The sequence below is a fragment of the Petaurus breviceps genome, unplaced genomic scaffold (genome assembly GCF_028583685.1).
Source record: "Petaurus breviceps papuanus isolate PSGF00001 unplaced genomic scaffold, PetGlider_PUasm1.0 90743, whole genome shotgun sequence".
Taxonomy (NCBI): domain Eukaryota; kingdom Metazoa; phylum Chordata; class Mammalia; order Diprotodontia; family Petauridae; genus Petaurus; species Petaurus breviceps.
In genome coordinates this window covers 12085491-12107708 of record NW_027187332.1, presented here as the reverse complement: position 1 = coordinate 12107708, position 22218 = coordinate 12085491, and the positions used below count along the sequence as shown (strand labels likewise).

Sequence of the window (22218 nt, the reverse complement as noted above, 5' to 3'; positions counted from 1 at the left end):
ACAATTCAAATATCATGGAACTACAGTCAGGATTACACAGGAACTAGCAGCTTTTACATTAAAAGACTGGAGGGATTGGAATTTGATATTTCATAAGGCAAAAGAGCTAGGACTGCAACCAAGGATCAACTACTGAGCAAAACTGGGCATAATTTTTCAGGCAAGGAGATGGTCATTTAATGAATTAAGGGACTTCCAGACTTTCCTGATGAAAAAGCCAGAGCTCAATGGAAAATTCAATCTCCAATTACAAGACTCAAGAAAGACATAAAAAGGTAAATAAGGAAAACATACACACACACATACACACATATACATGCACATGCACACCCACATAACTTGGGATTCAATAAGAGCAAACTGTTTACATCCCTATATGGAAGTAGATGTGTCAATAATGAAATTTATATAGTTATTGTGACATTTTAAAAAGGATATACACAGAGAGAGGGTGTGGGTATAAATGAACTAATCTGATGATAAAAAACCTTATTAAGGGGTACAAAGGGATTGTAATGGGAGAAAAGGAAAGGATGAGGGAGAGAAAGGTAAACTATGCCACACGAAGAGGCATAAAAACCTACTATAGTAGAGGAGAAGGAGGGAGGGAGATGAACATCATATGAACTTTATTCTCACTGGTTCTGACTCAAAGAGGGATCAACATAATCAGTTAAGTTTAGGATTCTAATGTGAAAAGACACAAAAACTCCTTATAATAGAGGGAAAGGATGGAGGGAGAGGAGCACTGTGTGAAATTTACTCTCATTGGTTTGGGTTCAAGGAGGGAATAAAATACTCTCTTAAGTATAAAAATCCACTGTGCCCTACAGGCAGTAGGAGAGGTAAGGGGGGGAGGGCAAAAGGGGATTGGTTAGAAGGGAGGGAAATAGTAGTAAGGGGGAAATTTAGGTAAAAGGAGGACAGGGAGGAAATACTGAGGGAGATGGTGGTCAATTGGAAAATGCTTCAAGAAGGGAAGGGAGAAGGAAGAAACAAAAACATAAACAGGGGAGGGGAAATAGGATGGAGGGAAAGACACAGATAGTACTCATAACTGTGAAAGTGAATGGGATGAACTCTCCCATAAAATGGAGGTGCATAGCAAAATGGATTAAAAATCACAATCCTATAATATGCTGTCTACAAGAGACACATTTGAAACAAGGGGATATGCACAGGGTAAACATAAAAGGCTGGAGTAGAACATATTATGCTTCAGCTAACATATAAAAAAGTGGGGGTACCAATCCTTATCTCAGATAAAGCAAAAGCAAGAATAAATCTAATTAAAAGAGAAAAGGAAGGAAATTATATCCTGCTAAAAGGCAGCATTGAGAATGAAGCAATATCATTACTTAACATATATGTACCAAACAGTATAGCATCCGAATTCCTAGAGGAGAAGTCAAGGGAATTAGAGGAAGAAATAGATAACAAAACTATACTAGTGGGGAACGTCAATCTCCCCCTCTCTGAACTTGATAAATCTAACCTCAAAAAGCAAGAAAGAAGTTAAGGAGGTAAATAGAATTTTAGAGAGGCTGGACATGATATATCTCTGGAGAAAAATGAATGGGGATAAAAAAGAATATATGTCTTCTCAGTGGTACATGGCACATACACAAAAATCAACCATGTACTAGGGCATAAAAACCTCACTATTAAATGCAGAAAGGCAGAAATATTAAATGCATCATTGTCATCATTCTCAGATCATGATGCAATAAAAATCATATGCAACATAGGGCCATGGAAAGATAGACTAAAAACTGATTGGAAACTAAATAATTTAATCCTAAAGAATGATTGGGTCAAACAAGTAATTATAGAAACAATCAGTAACTTCATTAAAGAGAATGACAATAATGAGACAACATAGCAAGCTTAATGGGATGCAGCAAAGGTAGTTTATAGGGGAAATGTTATATCCTGAATGCATTCATAAATAAATTAGAGAAAATGGAGTTCAGTGAATTGGGCATACAATTGAAAAAGCTAGAAAAAGAACAAATTCAAAATCCCCAATTAAATACTAAATTAGAAATGATGAAAACCAAAGGAGAGATTAATAAAATTGAAATTAATGAAACCATTGAATTAATAAATAAAATTAAGAGCTGGTTTTATGAAAAAATCAATAAAGCTGATAGACCTTTAGTCAATATGATAAAAAAGAAGAAAACTAAATTATGAGTATCAAAAATTAAAAGGGTGAATCTACCTCCAATGAAGAGGAAATTAAAACAATATTAGGAATTATTTTGCCCAATTGTATGCACATAAATTTGACAATCTTAGTGAAATGGATGAATATTTACAAAAATATAAATTGCCCAGATTAACTGAAGAGGAATTAAATTACTTAAATAACCCGATATCAGAAAAAGAAATCAAACAAGCCATCAGTGAACTCCCTAGGAAAAAATCTCCAGTACCAGATGGCTTTACTAGCAAATTGTATCAAACATTTAAAGAACAATTGATTCCAATACTCTACAAACTATTTGGGAAAATTGGTGAAGGAGTCCTACCAAATTCTTTTCATGATACAAATATGGTACTGATACCTAAATTAGGAAGAGACAAAAAGGAAAAAGAAAATTATAGACCATTTTCCCTCATGAATATAGGTGCAAAAATTCTAAATAAAACATTAGCAAAAAGGCTATAGCAACTTATCACAAGAAAAATACACTTCGATCAGGTAGGATTTATTCCAGGCATGCAAGGATGGTTAATATTAGGAAAACCATCAGTATAATTGATCATATCAACAATAAAACTAGCAGAAACCATAAGATTATCTCAATAGATCCAGAAAAAGCTTTTTGACAAAATACAACAACCATTCTTATTAAAAACACTAGAAAGTATAGGAATGGAGTTTTCCTTAAAATAATAGGTATCATATATATAAATAATATAATATATTATATATATATAATAATAATATAAATAATAGGTATCATATATATAAATATATATATATATAATATAAATATATATATAATATATATAAAATATATATAAAATAATAGGTATCATAAAATAATAAGTATCATATGTAATGGGGATAAACTAGAAGCATTTCCAAAAAGATCAGGGAGGAAACAATCACCCCTCTTATTCAATTTGGTACTAGAAATGTTAGCAGAAGCAATAAGAGAAGAAAAAGAAATTGAAGGAATCAAATTAGGCAAAGAAGAGACCAAGCAATCACTCTTTGCAGATAATATGATGATATACTTAGAGAATCCTAGAGAATCAAGTAAAAAAGCTACTTGAGACAATAAATTTGGCAAAGTTGCAGGATATAAAATAAACCCAGATAAATCCTTGGCATTCCTATATATTTCTTCTTTTTTTTTTTCCTTTTTGGCAGGGGGAAGGCTGGGCAATTGGGGTTAAGTGACTTGCCCAAAGTCACACAGCTAGTTAATGTTAAGTATCTGAGGCCTGATTTGAAGTCAGGTCCTCCTGATTCCAGGGCTGGTGCTCTATGCACTGTGCCACCTAGCTGCCCTATTCCTATATATTTCTAACAAAATCCAACGGCAAGAGATAAAAAGAGAGATCCAATTTAAAGTTCCTGTAGACATTATAAATTATTTGGGAATCTACCTGCCAAAACAAACCCAGGACCTATATGACCACAACTACAAAACACTTTTCACACAAATAAAGTCAGATCTAACTAATTGGAAAAGCATCAGTTGCTCGTGGCTGGGTAAAGATAATATAATAAAAATGATAATTTTACCCAAATTAAATTATATATTTAGTGCCATATCAATTTACCAAAATTAGTTTATAGAGCTAGAAAAAATAGCAACAAAATTTATTTGAAAGAAGAAAAGGTCCAGAATATCAAGGGAATTAATGAAAAGAAATGTTAGGGAAGGTGGCCTAGCCATACCAGATTTAATCTGTATTAGAAAGCAGCAGTCATCAGAACTACTTGGTACTGCCTGAGGAACAGAGTAGTGCATCAATGGAATAGATTGGGTACACGAGACTCAGCAGTCAATACCTATAGTGATTTACTATTTTGTAAACCCCAAGACCCCAGTTTTTGGGGTAAGAACTCACTATTTGACAAAATGTGCTAGGAAAACTGGAATATATTATGACAGAAACTGGGTATACACCATTACCTAACATTGTATACCAAAATCAATTCTAAATGGGTGCATGGTCTAGGTGTAAAGGCAGATGCTGTAAACAATCTGGGAGAGCAAGGAATAGTTTACCTGTCAGAGTTATGGAAAAGGGAAGAGTTGACCAAAGAAGAATTAGAGAGCATTATAAAATGCAAAATGGATAACTTTGATTAGTAATCAAGATTAAGAGGAAAGTAGGAAATTGGCAAAGAGTTTTCACAACCAGTGTCTCTGATAAAGGCCTCATTTCTAAAACATACAGAGAACTGAGTCAAATCTATAAGAATACAAGTCAGTCCCCAATTGATAAATGGTCAAAGGATATCAACAGGCAATTTTCAGAGGTAGAAATTAAAGATATCTATAAGCATATGAAAAAATGCTCTAAATCATTACTGATTAGGGAAATGTAAATCAAAATAACTCTGAGGTACCACATTTCACTGGTCAGATTGCCTAAGATGACAAAACAGGAAAATGACAAATGCTGGAGAGGATGTGGAAAACCCTGAACACTAATGCATTGTTGGTGGAGCTGCGAGCTGATCCAACCATTTTGGAGAGCATTCTGGAATTATTCCCAAAGGGCTTTATATAACTGCATACTCTTTTGACCCAGTAGCACCACTTCTAGGGTTGTATCCCAAAGAGATCATAGAAGTGGCAGGAAGACCCATATGTACAAAAAACTTATTGCAGCTCTTTTTGTGGTGGCAAAGAATTGGAAATTAAGGGGATGCCCATCAATTGGGGAATGGTTAAATAAGTTGAGGTATATGAATGTAATGGAATACTATTGTGCTATGAGAAATGAGGAGTAGACGGACTTCATATTTACCTGAAGAGACTTATACAAACTGATACTGAGTGAGAAGAGTAGAACCAGGAGAAATTTGTATGCAATTACAGACACAATGTATGTGTGATGACCAGCTTTGATAGACTGGACTTTTCTCAGCTATGCAAGGTTATAAGACAACTCCAAAAGACTCATGATGGAAAGGGATGTCTAAATTAAGAGAAAGAATTAGAAAGAACAGGGTTTGAATGCAGATTGAAGAAAACTACCTGCTCTCTTTTTCCTATTTGGTTCTGTTTCCTCTTTCTCAGTGTTCATTCCATTAATTACAATCCTTCTTTACAACCTGACTAATGTGAAAGTATTTGAAGATACTTGATTGCATGCTGCCATGGGGATGGGGGGCATGGGGAGGAGAGGAAGGGGGAGAAAATTTGAAACTTAAGGAATTGTGGAACTGAATCTTATAAACTAAAAGTAAAGAAAAAAATTAATAAAGAGTCCAAAAAAATACTTTGGGGCTTTAATCCCTGCCAAGTCATTTAAAGTACCTATTAATGCAATAGTTGACTGGGTTTTTCTAAAGAACTATATTACTAAGAGTATATAAAAAAGCCTTATAGGCATACATGAAGACAGTTAAGAACTGAGAAACAAACTCTATAATGTGTTAGAGGGACCAATGAAAAGTTTTAGAAGACCTGCTGACAAAAATTTCCATTCTGGGCTACTGACTGTTCTGTTACCTCCTCAGTCTCCTTTGCCAGATCTTTCTCTAGGTCATGGCTATTTATTCTGGTTGTTTCCCAAGGTTCTGTCCTAGTTCCCCTACTACTTTTATTTCTTTATTCTATCTCAATGACTTGCTTATCTCCCATAGGTACAATTATCATCTCTCTATATAGATGACAACCAGATGTACATATCCAAACCTACCTAATCTCTCTCTGAACTCTAGTACTATATCCTCATGTGCCTCTTGGACATCCCAAACTGGATTCCCTTTACACATCTCAATCTCAATATATAAAAACCAGTCCTCAATATGATACCTTCAAAACCTTCCTTGTTCCAAATTTCCCTATCACTTGTAAGGGCATCAGTTTCTTCCCCATAATCCAGACTCACAACTCTGGGGTCACTATCAATTCCTCCATTATCACATTCATGTCACTTATCCTGTCTGTTGCCAAATCTTGCTGTTTCTACCTTCTCAATAAATGTCCTTTTCTCACCATGTACATAGCTACCTCCCTGGTACTGGTTCTCATCACCTTGCATCTATACTATTGCAACAGCCTTCTGATCCCTGTTTCATGCCCTAACTCACTCCAATCTCTCAGCTGTCAAAGGGATTTTCCTACAGTGCAGATCTAATCATGTCACACTTCTACCTCCAGCATCACTGAATAAATTCTAGTGGTGGCTTCATATTAACTCTGAGAAAAATATGAGACTTTATTTAGTTTTTTTTAAGCCCTTCAAAACCTGGATCCTTCACCCTTTTGGATTTTTTGCTCTTTACTTTCTTCTGCCTCCTCTACCTAATATTACATTTCTTTATTATGTACATCTTCACCAGTCATCTCCATGCCTTGAATGTTCTCCTTCCTGGATCTCCAACCCTAGCTTCCCAAGCCTCCCTTCAAGACTCAATTGAAATCTTACCTTCCATTTAAAGTCTTTCCTAGTCTCTTTTCCCCACCTCCAACGCTCATACCTTGTATCTCAGATTGTCTCTCATTTATACTATATGTAACTTGTATGTACATTTTTTGCATGCTGTCTCCCATTGGAATGGAAACTGACTGAGGCCAAGGACCCTGTTTTTGCTTTCTTTCTTATCGCCATTATGTAACACAATGCCTGACACATGATAAGGTCAGAAGTTGCTGCACATGACCGGGCAGTTGAAACAGAAGAAATAACCTAATCATCTTTTGTTTTGTTTTGATTCCCCCATGTCATTAATTAATTGAGACCCTGATTTCAGGAGTTTTGAGTATGCATCTGATAACTAAGTATGGGGCAGACATGTCAGTACAATTGTTGCTACTTAAACTTAGCCGTTTTCTACGGAGTAGACCCTCCATATGAACTGCATTGTTGCATTTCTCTGCTCAAGGGAGGACTCAAATGATTTATGTCTCAGAATACCCGGGGAGTGATTGTTTCTATATCTGGGGTAGGAGTAAAAAAGGAAGCTCATAGTCTCCTGGTAGATATCTATTGTTTATTATGACCTCCTTGTTATTAAATGTTGTTTATTTACTAACTGAATCTATGCCAAGACTAAAAATTCTTTATGTATGCAGCATTCCAGTATCTTTCAACTTCTGTGGGAAACAAACTCCATTTACATCAAGGTCATATGCAAAGTACTCACTGAAATAGACAATGTCTAAAGAGAGGTGGTGTTAGCCAGTAAATAGGGGTTTGGCAACTAAGTTCTGACTAGGGGGATCAACAAATTCACACCCACCTTGACAGTGAGAGTCACTACTCCTAAACTATAGGACTGTTCCTCAAAAACCTCTAGTGTTTCCTCTATCCTCCCTTGCCCTCCCAACCATAGAATAAAATATAAATCCCCCCTGCTTGGTATTTAACACTTTAAAATCTGAATACAATGTACCTTCCTAGACTCACTTCTCTTTACTGACCTTCATTCATTTTACATTTCAGCCAAACTGACCTACATTCTTTTCTTTGAACACAGAATTGCATTCTCAGCCTCTGTAAGGTGGCTGCTGCTCATTCTTTTTTTCCCCTTCAAAAGTCTGGAATACATTCCTTCCTCATTTTCTGTTCCCTAAAATCTCTAGCTTTTTTCAATGCTCAACTTAGGTATCACCTTTCCTATTACTGAGCTCTCAGTTGTTAGCACTCATTCCCTCCTCAAATTATTATATATTTACTTGTCTGTTTACTGTAACCCCCAGCAGAATATAAGCACCTTGAGGGTAAATGCTATTTTCCTTATTTTGTCTTTATATCTTTGTCACCTAACACAATCCCTTTAACATAAAGGGCAACTAAATATTTGGTGCATTTAATTAGGGAATATAATAATAAGAGTGAGTAGGTTTTCCCCCTCGTTCTATTTTTTATCTTTTATTGTTGTATTCATTTTTCTTTATGTAAAATTACTATAAGGTACTGAGTTTAGTATGGAAGAATTATTACCTCATTGTTGGATGCTTTAAGAAAAAAAAGATTTCATAATCATAGCACACATTTCATTCAAAAATCATTAGTAGACTTCAAAGTCTGAATTGCATGTCATGAAATGCTGACATTTTAAAGTTTTAATATTAGAACTATATTTTGGTGAGGTTTCTCTTTAAGCATTCATTTCACAATTACTTTCAAAATAGCTCAAAGAATTTCAAATAAATGTATTCCTTAATTCTCTGAAGGTTCCATCTATTTTACGTGGACCTGCCCCCAGTGTTTTTATGAATCAGTTTTCCCTAGAAGTTCTTTAATTATTTTTCTTAATAGGAAACCTGACAAGGCCATCAACATTTTAAATTTTTACTTCTTGATTGCACATCACAATCCTTATTGTACATGATCAAAAGATTTATCAGAAGAGAATGACTTAATCTAGCTCTCCTTTCTAAAAACAATCCCTTAGGAAATATAAATGCATTTGCTGCTGAGAGTAATTTGATTATTTTTCAGGATTTGAGGCCTCCAATTCAAATCTGGACACCAACCCACTCCACCTCCCCAAACCCCCCACCAATTTACCTATTTTGCCTGCCTCATGACTTTAAGGGAGAAACAACCCAACCCTGTAACAGAATTCTTCTGAGTCACAATTCAGTCCTCGTATAAGAGCAGAATTACAGTTTTTTGGGGGGAGGCAGTGGGAATGAGAATAAACATATAGTGAGAATGCACAGCTAACCTTCTCTCAAGATAGGGTTTCTAGTTATTCCCATGAATTATGAAAATATGTCTTATGAATTTTGATAGTTCTTGTGGCAAGTATTAAAAAAATAAACTGTACTATAAACCCACAAACATAATGGTATGTCATAATTATGCCCCCTTCAAGCTAATTCATTTTATCACATACCTAGATTTCTTTAATTCTAGTTGTGTTCTTTTCTTTCCTTGTATAATTTCATAATTTAGAATGTTCATAGCTAAGGTTGTAAAAGTTTCTCTTTTTCCCACCCTGCCACCTCCCAAGAAAAAGCCACTGAGCATTTTCATGGGTAATTGTACTGGGATCTATCATTCCCTGACATTCCACAAAAAGACCATATTTAAACCTTTCCACTGTCTCGTCTTATCATAGGAGCAGTTTGGCATTTGGTGTTTGGAGACAGCTATAACACAGTGCCATCTGTACCACTCTGTTTCAAGAGGGACATCAATTTTTATCCTTGTCGAATCCTGCAGGAATTACCCTGTGAAAACTCAGCACATGCACGAACCAGTTATAATTCAGTTGTCTAACTGTGGCCAAGATATGTGTGCCAGACGGAAGCAGTCGTGTTCATATATTTGGGAGAGAAAGAAAAATTCTGTCGTATATTCAATCACAGAAGCACAGGATTGCTAAGTAACTGACTGATAAAATATTTATCTGGATGCTGTAGCCTCCAAGATTAATATTGGCATTTTGCTTTTAAATAAAATTCTAGACTCTGCCTGGCAAAACTAAAATTTGTACTAATTGCATTAGGGATTTAAAAAAAATTGGCCAAAATGAGGATCTCTGTTATTTGGTACAAAATATTATTAGATAATAGCTAGCATTAGCATTAGGCAGCTAAGTGGTACAGTGGATAGAATATTGGGCCTGGAATAATGAAGTCCTGAATTCAAATTTGACCTCAAACGCTGAGCTAATCACTTAACCTCTATTTTCCTCAGTTCCACATCTGTAAAATTCTCCATATTCTGGAGAAGGAAATGGCACATTGTTCCACTATCTTTGCCAAGAAAATATCATGGACAAATTCCATGGGGTCACATAAAGTTGGATGTTATTGAACAAGAACAAGGAAAACAACAAAGCATTTACATAATGATTAAGGATTGCAAAAATCAGATGTGTTATCTCATGTGATCCTCAAAAAAACATTTTGAGCTCAATGAGATATTATCAAATGTAGTAATGTATAAGGCACTCTGAAAACCTTACATTGATATATAAATGCTACCATCATCATTATTATTCTCATTTTATTATAAATGGGAAAACTGAGGCTAAGAGATTAAATGGATTGCCTGGGTTCACAAACTGGGAAGTGTCCAAAGCTAGATTTGAATGCAGTTCTTCATGACCATAAGTCCAATACTCTGCCATTAAATAACAATAAGAATGATATTGATAATAGTAATAGCTGGCATTTACACAGCACTTCAATATTTGCGAAGTATCTTATATATATATACATATATATGTATATATATATATCATTTTATCCTCACAACAACTCTATACTATTGTTAACAACTATTTTACAGATGAATAAAACTGAGGTTCACAGAGGTTAGATTACCATTGGGTTACACAGCTAGGAAATAATTAGGGTGGGGTTTGAATTCAGGTATCCCTGACTCCAGGTCCAGAATTCTTTCTACTTTGATACCCATCTTGCTATCCCAGAACATGGGAGTGAGACTACTTAACAGAGGGTGAGATTACTTAACTAATTAGGTTAGATTTAAAATTAAAGATTTTAAGATTTAAAATTTAAGAATTTAAAATTACTTAACTACTTAACGAATCTTCTTACTTTATAAATCTCATTTCAAATGAACTTAATACTAAAACATGAATCTTCATTTAATAACTGTCAGATCTTTTCTATCCCTTTGGTTATAGTTTTTGGAGGCTTTGATTCATTAAGAAAGTTGACTTACCTGAAAGGGAGTCAAGAAATATGAGTTTGAATTTTCTAACAGATTATGGAGGGTTCTTCAATGGTGATTTAATTCTATTTTATTCAATTCAACACACTAACTAAGCATTGTGTGTGGGGGTAGGTGAGGGTGTGATAGTGGTAGTGGTAGTGACAGTGATATGGCAATTTACCAGACAACATGCTAAATGCTAGGGATAAAACAAAACCAACAAACAAAAACAGTCCTGGCTATTAAGCAACTCACACAGTATGGAATGGCAGGTTCAGAAGTCTGAGTTTTACTTCATAGGCTTTGGGACCCCCTGCGAATTCTGAACAGGGATCATTTCTGTGCATTTGGAAGACTGATGTAGGTAGATGTGTGTAGGTAGATGGATTAGAAGACTCAAACAGGCAAAGTCCAATGCCTTGTATCTAAGTCTATGTTTCCTACTGGCTGACTTTGTGACCTTTGCAAAACGTTTTTTACCTCTCTGGATCTTAGCCTTCTCATGAACAAAATGAGGGAGTTCAATTAAGTGATATCTATGATTCCTACTAACTCCAATAATTTGTGATCTTTAACCCCTGGAAACACCAGTATGAGAAATTTAGATTAGCTATAAGAAACATATTTCTGTGTGAACTATGAAAGGTTGTTAAATAAGGGTGACTGAAAAAGGCTTATAAATTGTTCTCTCTGGAGGTCTCTACAAATAAGATCAATTTTCATTTGGCTGTGAGGGCTTGAAAATGGTGGTGTCATAAAAGGGAAGGATTTTTCCTTGTCCCTTCCAAAGTCAAAACACTGAAACTTGGTGATTTCCTTTTCATACAAAATCATTAAGAGCTAAAATAATTCTTATTATATGCCAACTGCTGCAGCTCTGTTTCTTTTTTTTTTTTAAGACATAATCTCCTAAAGTTTGGCTATGATTTATGGTTGGTGTGTTGTACCTGTGGCAATTTAAAGAGCAGGCAGACTTTGTATTTTCAGTATCCATTTGCAATATACTTTCAGAAGGTGAAAACATGTTTTGAGATGCCATGGCATAGTGAGTTGTGGGGAACTACACTCCCCTTGAATAGTCTAGTTTTACAGAATTCAATTTTCTTTCCAATTCTGTTTACTCCTGCCCATCACAGGTACTTATCTCTATTCAGGTAAGAGCTCAGTTATATGCACTATTTCTCTTGACTATAGGACTTCTTTCTTCTAACAGCCAAACGAAATTTAGGATTCCATAGATACTGTATTGACAGTCTTGCATATATAATGGGAAACTAGCAGGTACTTTCAAGGGATCCTGAGGCACCCAAGGGAAAGGAATTGGGGTTAACAAACTACTGACCTCATTCATCACATCCTGACAACAGCCTAGATAAAGTTAGGAATTTCTTCTCTAAAAGCTGTTTTGCAAAGTTAATATGCATATTGACACAATTTCTAGTGATTAGTATAGTTTTATGAATCAGCATTTAAGTTTCTATGGTTTTCCCACATATACTCCATATTTATCAATAATATATACAAAAGCCTAATTGTTATGTGATAAGTTATCAGGCCAGCAAAAGCTAAGCATAATAAGGCAAGACAGAAGAATCTCCCCTGAAGGTAATCCCCAATACACCAGGTAGAGTTTATGGGAAGATTTACTTTTCCACCGTATAATTTCTTTTAAAAACTAGATGGCCTTTGTTCCAGGTTAAGAGAACAACATACAATTACTTATTCTACAATTATTCTCCATGAACAATACATACATAGTTGTATACAAAACTTTACATCTTATAAAGGTGAGGTTTGATTAAGCAAATTAATAAATTCTTCCTACCCCATATAAAGTGTTAGAATGCAAACTTCCATACCACAACTAGGCAAAAACACTTCTCTACAGTATTGATAAATAATAGGTCTTTGACTAAGCACAAAAAACATCCTTGATCAACTGGAAATGTGTTTGCATTAACTGAGGAAACTATCAAGTTAGTTGAGTTAGAGAGGTTCCACAAAGTGGATATGGACACAGACATGGATATGGATATATATGTATGTGAACACACATACATATATATACACAATACATATATGTTTATAAGCATTTTTTATAGTCACAAAAATGGAAATTGAGGGAATAGACAACAATTGAGCATGTTGTGGTATATGAAAGTAATGGAATATGATTTTTCGGGAAAGAAATAAGGAAACATGATTTTAAAGACACAGAAAAGACTATAAGAACTGATGCAGATTGAAATAAGAACCAGGAGAGCAATTTATACCATATCATCAATATTTTTTAAATGAACAATTCGGATGACTTTGTAAGCTAATGAATAATGAAATGAGAACCAGGAGGAAAATGTATATAACAACTGTAAAAAATAGACCACTTTGAAAGCTGTACGAACTAGGAACAATACAATAATAGTTCATGATTCCAGATGATCAACGATGAAACAAGATACCCATTTCTGAGAGGTGACTCATTTAGGGCAAAGAATGAGATGTACCTATTTTGTATATAACCATTGAAAAATTGTTTTGCAAAGATGTAGTGAATAGGAGGGAGAGAAATTAGATTTCTGTTCATTAAAAAAATGGTGAGATGGAGAAATAAGAAATACAAAATGTTGCAACAGACTTTCAAATATTAGTTTTACTAATTTGTTTGCTTTATTTTTTATATTTTATATATAATAAATATTAATATTTAATTTTATAAAAATAAATATTTAAAAAATAAAATATTATTTGCTTTATTAAAAAACAAAAAAAAAATTAAGCTCTAAGAAAGTGGAAGTTGGGGGTGGCTAGGTGGTGCAGTGAATAGAGCACTGGCCCTCGAGTAAGGAAGACCTGAGTTCAAATCTAGCCTCAAACACTTGACACACTTACTAGCCATGTGACTTTCGGCAAGTCACTTAAGCAACAACACACCAATAACATGTTTAAAAAGAAAAAAAAAGTAATTGATGGGTGCCAGGGGGATGTAGAGGAAGAAATAGAAACCTGGGCTTCATTTTAAATCTTCTAGTCTTCTACCCTTATCTGAAGCAGGTCCTAGTAAACTCTGTCAACTTGGAATATGCCCCATCTTTCAAATGGTATCTAAGTAGTTCCCTAGATTAGCTGACAGCTGGGAGTCAAGGACAGACAATGTTTCAAGGATCCACAAAGAGTGTATGCAGAGAAATTGTATTGTGCTTAAGGGAAACATTTTAAGAATTCTACCAAAAGGATTTCCATGAATTTTGAGTTACCACTTTGTCACATATGTTCTCTAAGGTATATTCACTTTCTTGTGGATTCTATGTTCATGTGGAAATGTATCATGATCTTTTGAAGGGAAGTTTGGAACCAACTGCCCTTACTATAGCATATTAGTATTAGTAAAAGCCCCTTTCTAAAAATGTAATGAAGTCTGGATGACCAATCAATTAACAATAATGCCCCAAAGTATACAAGTATGGGTTCATGAGCATAGTAAACCACCTCCAAAGCCCTCAGGGCTAAAATGAGAGGAACCAAACTCTGGGAACTCTACTCATCAATGAGCAATTGATGGGGTATCAGTTCCAGAATATGAATTACAATCAATATTGTTAATTGGTTCTACAAAAATATGATCAGGGGTTATCTTAGAAAGAGAACATGGATGTTATGGGGGAACATGAATGATGTTCCATAGAAACAATGTAATTTATGTTATAAACTGGTCAAACGATGTTCATAAAGGGTTTTATAATTTTACAATTGGGATTGGTTATAATAGATTAATAAAGCTTCTATAAAATGTCATTAAGTAAAGGTGACCTTTCACAAGGAATACCTATATATTCAAAGACAAATGACTTTTTGTACTTGTACATTCTGTGATTTCCAAAATATACGCAAGTTCTTCTATAAAAACACTTCGATCTACCATATACTAAATCATTTTTACATATTTATAGGGATGTACATGAGTTTATTTATTTAAAGTATTGAATTTTTCCATCCTAATGTTTACTACTGAGACTCTCTCAGTACCTGCTTTGAAGGCTGCAGTATGATTTTCAAGATCCCAGCCAAGTGAACCCTGCAAGTTGGTTCCAAAATATATCTTTGCCATTATTTATGAGCTGATGACTTAGGACAGTCTTCCAGTATATTAATTCTTTCTTTATTTTTAAAAATGAAGTGAGAGAAAGTCTTCTGTGCTTTCCTCATTATAGCTGAGGGATGCAATGGGTATGCTCTACGTAGAAATAGCCCAAGAATGGGACAATGTTTTGGGACACAAAATTGTTGAACATTGTTGGTATAGCTCCTGTTAAACACCTACTTTCCTGTAGCCATCTCAAAATATTTTTGTGGACCACTGCTGAAATCAAACATGTGGCTTCGGGGTTAAATCATCCTCTGGGGCTTTGAGGATTAATCCGAACTTGCCCCATGAGCCAGAAATGGAGACACAGACTTCATTCCTATGTGCTGTTGTGCTTGCCCAAGCAAAAAGAAGAGCATTGAATTGAGAAAGAAAAGCTCTCCTCCACACAGACTATGGCAGCTGCTTGGGTACCCTACTGTTTCCACTCACCATCCAAATTCATTTCAGCAGAACTGTGTTGTGATAAGTACCACTTCAATGCTGATGGACTGGCTGAATTTCAGTACTGATGTCAGCCTTCCTGCTTTGTTATTGAACACTGGAAATGGAGAAACAGCTCTGGGCACCGTGTGTGGATGTTATCCGGGTAACAGAATGAAGTAGAGTAATTAGTGAAATGATATTTTTCAAAAATGATATGTGTTATCAGAGCTGGAGGTTTTCTTTACACAACACTGAAGCCTATAGATGAAAATGAAAAGTACCAACTATCTGGATGTTTCGAAAAATCCAGTTATTCAGTGTGTTTAAACAACTCAATCCCATGAGTTGAATGAATTTTTTTCACTTTTCATTTGGATATGCAGGGGTTGATGCCAACACAATCTAAAACTTCAGTTTAGCATACACTGAAACACTTTAGGGCAGTGATTGCCAAACTGCACTTTCATAATTTTATACCATGCAGGAGTAGATAGCAGCATTTTCCCCATTTTTTGCCACTTTGAATTTTCATGCATGCTTAACACATTTTTAAAAATGAAAACACTTTTTTTTTCAAGGACATCTTAAAAATGAACATCTGCCCACCTACAATTATGAGTACTGACAGTATATCATCAGGGTATACAGAAGCAGGTTAAAAAAAGGAAAATGATTTTGAAGGAAATGATGACAGTCCCTGAGAACATAATGTTAATATGAACCCAACGGCACACTATTGCTTCAGCTATATCCTCAGATACATGGGCTATGGGTTTTCATATTTAAGATATATTTTAACACTAACTGGTTAGTGAATGGGTTATGGATATCAAGAATTTTTGTGTTTTCATGGTATGTAGAAGTATTCTGTCCAAAAGGCTGATCTCCAGGGGTTCAAAATAGTTGACATTTTTCCAACTCACCAAACTGGAATATCTTCTGTTTCCTTCCATTAATTTTTCTGATATTTTCAGATCTTTAATATGTAATCCATTGTTTTTTCAAATTATGGTGAACAGATTTACAATGGAGTTTAACTGCCATTTAGGGCATATCCTGTGGGCCTGCCTTATGATGAAGCTGTTTTAGCGTTTCACTAACATAATCTTTTGGGTTGACATCCAAGATGGTGAAGTATAATCATGGTTAAAACGCAGCACAGAAGCACAGAATTTGACTGAGGTCACACTATAGGCATCTGATTCAACCCATAAACAAAAAGAATTCCTAATATAACATACCTCACAAATGGTTTAACAGATTCTGCTTTAAGATCCCCAAAGGAGGGGAGAAATATAACTTCTAAAATCAGCACATTCTACTTTTGGATAGTTCTAATTATTACAAGGGACAGCTTGATGGCTCAGTGGATAGAGTGCTGGACCTGGAGTCAGGAAGACCTGAGTTCATATCCAGCCTCAAATACTTACTAGCTCTGTGATGCCGAGCAAGTCACTTAACCTTGGTTTGTCTGGATCCACTGGAGAAGAAGATGGCAAACCACTCCATTGTCTTTAGCAAGGAAAACTCATGGACAGTCTATGGGGTCATGAAGAATTGAACACAATCAAACAACAACAAATAGTTGAGAAGTTTTTTCTTATATGATCTTTAAGGCCACTTTGCCACTTATATGCAATGTTCCTGGTTCTGCCCTGTAAGGCCAAAGAGAGCAAGCCTCCTCCAAATGACAGCTCTTCAAAAACGAAAAGACAACAATTATGTGTTGTCATGAAGAGGAGTATTTTCCCCCCAGGCTAAACATGCTTATTTCTTTCAACAAATCCTCATGTGACATGGACCGAAGGCCCTTCAACATTCTGATTACCTCCTTCATATACTCTCTACCTTTTCAATGTCTTTGCAACCATGGTGTCCAGAACTGAACAAATACTCTGGATTACATATAACAAGGTCATAGTATGGTGGGGTTATGACCTACCTATTCTACTGAATGCTCACTCTATAGGTACTTGGTATACAAAGATAAGTCTTTTCTTCTTTCTTGTTATATACATTTTTAAAAATACTTTTTACTCTATGCTATTATGTGCAACTTACCATTGCTGGTATGTTGGGGCTTCCTCATACCCACAAGTACTCATGCCCACACTCATACCTTTGAGTGATATCCCCATTGCCCTTTAAGTCACCTAATATTCTGATACATCAAAAGTGGATAATTGCATTCTGTTCTCAGAACTGTCATCATTTCCTTTGAAATAATATTCTTTATGGAGCTATATCTCTCTTATTTAACATGATGACTAGAAAAAAATTCTTAAAATAAAGATATAGATAACATAAATATTATTATTTATTAGTATTTATAATCACAACACACATTTATACATTGCTTTAAGTTATTCAAAGTGCTTTTTCCCAAAGATACTGTAAGGAAGGTAGTCAGATCATTTAACCTCTATTACCAATGAAGAAACTAGTGATTTGATAGGTGAAGTGACTTGTCCAAACTTATAGAGCTCATAAAGGTGAGGTGCCTAAGAATTCAATCCACTTCTCTGACTTCAATACAGTTTGCTTTCCTCCACATCAGGTGAGCAAACCTGTACCTAATCCCTTTCATTAGCAAGTGACAAAATGGGAAATTTCTGGTGTATGTGAAACTTATGGTTAAATTTTTCCTTCTGTAACTATCCCAATATAATCTTTTGCAATACAGTTGTGATCTTGTCTATTTACATATTTATATATGCAATGCTAGCAAATTTGCAGACCCTCTTTTCTTGATTCTGACTTTAAAGACTTACCAAAGTCACACATTTGACTTAAAAAGTTTAGAATTCAGCAATTTAATTTCAGCTTCCAAGTATTTTGAAAACCACCCCTTGATATACCATAGCAGATAAGGATTTTATAGAAAGATATATTTTTTTTAAAAAAAGCAAACATTTAAGTTTCTTCTATTGAGGACTTGAACATTTGACTTGATGAAAGATGACATGCCAACTGGTCTTAGAATATGAACCTCCATTCTGAATGACTCTACAGTAGATACTATAATGTAGAATGTGCTATGAATTAAGCCTCTGAATATATTTTAAAAATTGCATTATGACCACATGACAGAAGTGGCTTCCTCTTCCAGTAATAATAGGTTTCTGTTCTCCATAAATGTAACTGTCCAGAATTCTCTAACTTAAGCAGATTGTTGCTGCCTTTAACTATATGCATATGTAGTACATCATCTGCATTCCAAAATAAATGTTGAGTTCTCTAGGAAGGAAGCCAAAAAGAAATTCCATAAAATTTAACAGAAGCTCAGTTAAACAAAATCTCTGAGAATTTTCATAAATGGCAGGAAACAGAAACCTGACTACTTGGAAGAGAGTTTCTAACTAGAGGATGAAGAAATACCTTTAGTTGGTATGCATCTATCACAAAAGAGAAATATTATAATTTACATGCATTTAGTATATTTAGCATTAGTAAGTTTTATTTACTGAATCAAACCTCTCACAAATCCAAAGGCTAATAAACAAATAAGAATTAAATTTAAAAAGTAGTTGGCAATATCAAGAAAGGAACATGATGAAAACAACATAAAAGAGGTTGTATGAAGTGACCTGCAAGGCCAATGTTAAATTATAATTCCTTATCTAGATTTCAGTTGGCTGATGGGTTTTCTGAGTGACCAACAAGAAAATTTAGCGAAGGGGATAAATATAATCTTTGACTATACAGAAATTTAGTAGACAAGCAAAGTTTATATAGATTTTACTCTATAATTTAAACATGATTACTTTTAATTGGATTAATTAAAACTTATTGAGCTAGTGAATAAAATAGTTCCATTGATGACATTGATGAGTATACACATTGTATACACAAAACATTGATGAGTATACACATATACACATACATATATGTATACAAAACTAATTTATCACATATATACATAGACACATGTGCATATACATGTATGTAACATGTGTCTGTGCATAGGCACATATATGCATATGATGAGCTGGATCAAAATTGGATAGGAAAAAACAACAAATTGGCTATTATTTGGGAAATTGAATTTTTCAATTTTCAATATTTTCAATGATCTTGTGCTGTTCTCTGACAAAGCCCTATATTTTAACATTCATTTTCTACTGGTGAAAATACACAGCTGTCTTTTATGGAATAACAATCAAATCTGGGGTGACACAAAAGGCATTGGGGATACTATACACTGGAGATGGCTATGAGCAGCCTGCAATTTAACCACTAAAAGTGATATCACTTGAAAAGTGGAGGAAAAACTCCTTCAAGAATATGTATGACAAGAAAAAGACAAAGACTGTATCATTACCCTTTTATTACCAGCATCTACTACTGTCCAGCTACAGAAGAATTAGACAGGATGAAAAGTCATGGATAGGTTGCAATTAGAATCACTGGAGAGAATAATCACATGAATGAGTTCCTAGGCCTGGAATTATTTGAGTAGGCTAATACAAAGAGAATACATTAAATAGTTTCTTCTGTATCACAGCTATTGAAATACTTAAAAATGGCTATTATAATCTCTCGAGGATGATGATGATGATGGTTATGATGATGATGGTGATGATGATGATGGTGATGGTGAGGATGGTGATGATGATGATAGTATTAATAATACATTTAACATTTTGCCAATTATCTTACTAATATAATTTTGTTGAATCCTCCTACAACCCTGGGAGTTAGGGGCTGTCATCATCCCCATTTTTACAGATAACAAAACTGAGAAAGTCTTATCCGGTGTCACAAAGCTATTATGAATCAAAGGTCGGATTTGAACGCAGTGATACATGGGACAACAAGGTGGTACAGTGGAGAGAACACTGGGCCTGGAGTCATAAAGAACAGAGTTCAAATATGACCTCACATGCTTACTAGCTGTGTGACCCTGGGCAAGTTACTTAAGCCCTGCCTGCCTAAAACTGGAGGAAGAAATGGCAAATCCTGTAGTATTTTCATCAAGTGAACCCTAAATGGGATCATGGAGAATCAGACCTCATTGAAAACAACTGAACAGGGGCAGCCAGGTAGCACAGCGAGTAAGAGCACCAGCTCCAGTGTGGAGATGACCTGGGGATGGAATCCAGGTTCCAACACTTAGCACCCACCCAGAAACACCTGGCCATGTAACCTTGAGCAAGTTACTTAACCCCAATTGCTTAGAGGCAGCCAGGTGGCTCAGCGAGTAAGAGCACCGGCCCCAGTGTTGGGATGACCTGGGGATGGAATCCGGGCTCATACACTTAGCACCACCCAGAAACACCTGGCCGTGTAACCTTGAGCAAGTTACTTAACCCCAATTGCTAAAAAAAAAAAAAAAAAAAGAAAACAACTGAACAAGAACAACTAAATAATCCATATATGTCTAATCAAATTCTAAGCTAAATATATACAGCATGACCTCAGTGTAGCATTCTCCAATATCAATTTTTAATGATTTTATTTGCAAGTCTATTATCAATATAAACATTTTATCAGGAGGGGACCATATTAGTTGGTTGAAATGGGGCAAATAATCTAAGTTGTTTGACCATCAGTTTCTTCATCTATGGAAAAGAAGGATAGTAAAATAATATTATCCCATTTTATATGATTGTGGTGAAGAAAATGTTTGGTAAAGCATTTATCTTTTATCTTACTCAGTTAGATGGCTTAGTAGATACAGTGCTGGATCTGTAGTCAGGACAACTCAAGATGAAATCTGGTCTCAAACATTTACTACTAATGTGATCCTGGGTAAATCATTTAAACTCTGCCTGCCTCAGTTTTCTTATTTTTAAAATGTAGATAATAGTGCTTTTAAAATACACACACACACACACACACACACACACACAGTCCTAAAACCATATCCACACTCGTGTGCATGTGTGTGTGTATGTGTGTGTGTGTGTGTGTGTGTGTGTGTACTAGATATTTTTTCCCAGCACTAAGCACTGTGCCTGGTACACAGAGCTTAATAAATGTTTCTTCATTCATTGATTGTTATATAAGTGTCAGTGGTTGTTATTAAAAAGCTGATGCAAACAGAAATGAAAGAGTCAGTTTCCCCAAAGACCTTATATAGGAAGGATTTCAGATGTAAACTACTCTGAGATAAAAACAATGACCAGGAATATAGGTGACAAACCATTGCTATTGCTTTACTTTTCATTTCTGTCCTGTGTAATCGAGGTTCACTCATTGTCTTAAGAAGTGAATAACCCAGTCCTAAATTGATTTTAGAAGATCTTGACAATATTCTAGTAAGGATAAAAACAGCCTGACAGAAGTAACTTTTTAATGAGTCTATTAAAGACACAAACCTGGGTCCCTATGAGTCCAGAGGTGTTTTGAAACATTTGTTACATCATCTCTGACCTAGCTAGCTTCCCATTCTACATATATAATACCCCCAAAAAGAATGTTTTCAGCAATAGGTATGATTGGTATGAAGTAGTGTCAGCTCATCTGAGTGAGGGTAGTGGTAAGGATGCCAATAATGACATAGCAATTCCATATCACATTTTAATTTCTGAGAACACACAGTGTCATTAGAAGGCTATGTCTTACATTTCCTGCACAGATATATTTCACAATATTACCTAGACCCCCAAATTCATTATTCAATAACTTTACCAATTTCCTTTTTCAAAATTAGTTATGCCTCCAACTAAAATATATTATTACACCTGCCTTGTTCAGGTGGTCTGAATTTCAAAACTCATATTAGACTTGAGATTCTTATCATGCTCCTAATCTCAGCTAAAGGAGATTTTGTGTGGCCTAGTAGGAATAGTTGTGTCAAAAGGCTT

At 35.0% G+C, this 22218-nt stretch overlaps 1 protein-coding gene across 3 annotated transcripts in view; it reads right to left on the bottom strand.

Moving 5' to 3' along the window:
* The window catches only part of GPC6 (glypican 6), a 1314810-nt gene that overhangs the window by 856112 nt on the left and 436480 nt on the right, over positions 1 to 22218 (bottom strand). The gene's annotated exons all lie outside the window — the stretch shown is intronic.